Genomic DNA, 2,363 nt, shown 5'->3' on the forward strand with positions numbered 1-2,363 from the left:
ATCTATCTATCTATCTATCTATCTATAATCTATCATCTAACAGTCATCTCTCAATCTATCATCTATCAATCTATCTATGTCTATATATCATGTATCATGAACCACCTATCATTTATAACTGATCTAGAATCTATCATCTACCATTATCTATAATCTATCTTTAAAATCTAAACCATTCGGGTATGAATTTCATATATATGTATAAATTACCCATAAATACTTTCATACATATTTTCTGAAAACAAAGATATTTTTCAATATCACCATATGATTATTAAGTTCAGAAAATTTAACATAGACATAATATTCTTATAAAAATAACTTTATATTTCAGTTTCCAAGTTGTTCCAAAATGCCTTTTGTGTAGTTTAGTTTCAGGTCCAAGACTCTTTCCTGGAACACACAGTGTATTTTGTTCCAATGTCTTTTTAGATTCCTAGAAACTGGACAGTTCTTGGCTTTCTTTTCAATTCTTAACAGACCTTTAATGACTGGGTGGGTTAAGGACTGAAAAGTTGAATGGTCTGACACAGAGATGTAAATGGAGAGCTGAGTAGGCAGTCTGAGACTGGTGCTGGTAGTAACCACCATGGCACTTGTAGCCTTTGTTTATTGCAGGCGTCTCAGAAGTAGCAACACAGTCCCTGCTTATGGTCAAGCACCTGTTCATTATTCTCCACTAGGCTGCTGAAGTTCTCTGCCAGTTGCAGAGCCAGAATTTCTGGGCAGTGCATTACCATTGCCTGTGTTGGCTGGTTCAGGGAGGCCATCAACTCCTTGTTAATAATCACTTTGCTGATAACGGCATGCACAGTGCGTAGCTGTAGCTCAAACATGTCTGTGATGGCTAATCCTGGTCATCTGGGATTAAACGTAGTGAGAGAGACTTTCATGATCATATTATTTGAAGCCAGAAGATTCACCCTAAATGTTAGCATTACCTCCTGATGGTAGCCCATATAAAAGGTCATGGCAGAAGGGAACTTTCATTTTTTGTTGGTTTGCCTCCTCTCTCACTGGTGAGTTCATTTTGTTGCTGTAGCAAGTCTTTTAGTCACCCATCTTCATGACCTTGGAGGTAGCAAACACATGTCCCCCCATTGACTCAGAAAGACATAGCAGAGGCTGCTGTTCACCTATGCATGGTTGCTTGCTGATTATGAGTTGGTGGGCATCACTCTCATGGGCAGCCATGTAGAGAATCTCCATCAGCATGGTATATACCAGATAGATGCACTCCAGAAGTTCCAGGTTGATGTGTATCACTCTTCTTTCTCCTGCTCCTGTTGAGCTCATTTAGGCTATGTAGCAGCAGACCCTGACCCAGAAGCTCCTTAATGTGACCATCTGACTGGATGTCCAAAAGGGTATTGTGTGCATCCTTTGTCAAGCCTTAGTAGAAGGCACTGATTGATCAAGTTGCACCGTGATTATAGGCATACAAGATCTATACCGGTGGGTCTGCACGTTGAATGTTGTCTTATGGGGGCTTATGAGCATGAGCTGATGCCCTTGGTGCCAGTAGGAGTGGAGACACAATGGTAGATGTGGTAGAGCATGTTACATGTGCAGACCTGGTCTGTGTGGCCCTTGGCATAGATATACTTGGACAGCCTTTCCATCAGCCGAGCTGAGTTCTCACCCTCATTTTCTGCTTGGTCTTTCTCAGACTTTGAGGGGCCTTCAGGAGGGGAAGTTTCCACTGATGGGTCTTGCAATTGAATCTGTAATAGGTGTGCAGGATGTTTCCCAAGTAGACATGGCAGATCTACTCAGTGGTCCCTTCTCCTCCAGGTAGTGCTGCACACACTCTATGATGACACATACTTGTGCCTTATCCTTCAGGTGTGCCACGTACCCTTGAGACTGAGGATCAGCCTTTTGCATTATATTGACAAATTCTTGATCCATTTGCTCTACCAGTGGTAGGATATAGCCATATACATGCAGCGGCTGGTCATAATTTTACAAGTATTCACTGTCTTCCAAAATGTTTGGTGACTTACTCTTCCTCAGAAATAAATGACTCAGACTCACTGGTGGTGAAAAACAGGAACATGGTGATGATGCTGAAATGCTAGAGCATGCTCACCTGGAACCAGCTGAGCTTGGGAGTCACACAGTGCCTTGGCTTTTGTTTTCTTGTAATATTGAAATTTAAAACAAATTATAAGTCAAAGCAAGAGAGATGGCTCAGTGGGTAAAGTCACCTGATGCCAAGCATGATGCCCTGTGTTCAGTTCCTGGAGCCCACACAATGGAAGGTGAAAACTGACTCCTGCAAGTTGTCTTCTGACCTGCACATGTGATAGTGGTACATTGCACATGTACACACACACACACACACACACACACACACACAC

General features: G+C 42.1%; 1 pseudogene; it reads right to left on the minus strand.

Moving 5' to 3' along the window:
* Window positions 1-623: 623 nt before the first annotated feature.
* LOC103728545 lies at window positions 624-2,036 on the minus strand (annotated as a pseudogene).
* Window positions 2,037-2,363: the final 327 nt, after the last annotated feature.

This window comes from Nannospalax galili, unplaced genomic scaffold (assembly GCF_000622305.1).
Source record: "Nannospalax galili isolate Female #2095 unplaced genomic scaffold, S.galili_v1.0 C49592227, whole genome shotgun sequence".
Taxonomy (NCBI): domain Eukaryota; kingdom Metazoa; phylum Chordata; class Mammalia; order Rodentia; family Spalacidae; genus Nannospalax; species Nannospalax galili.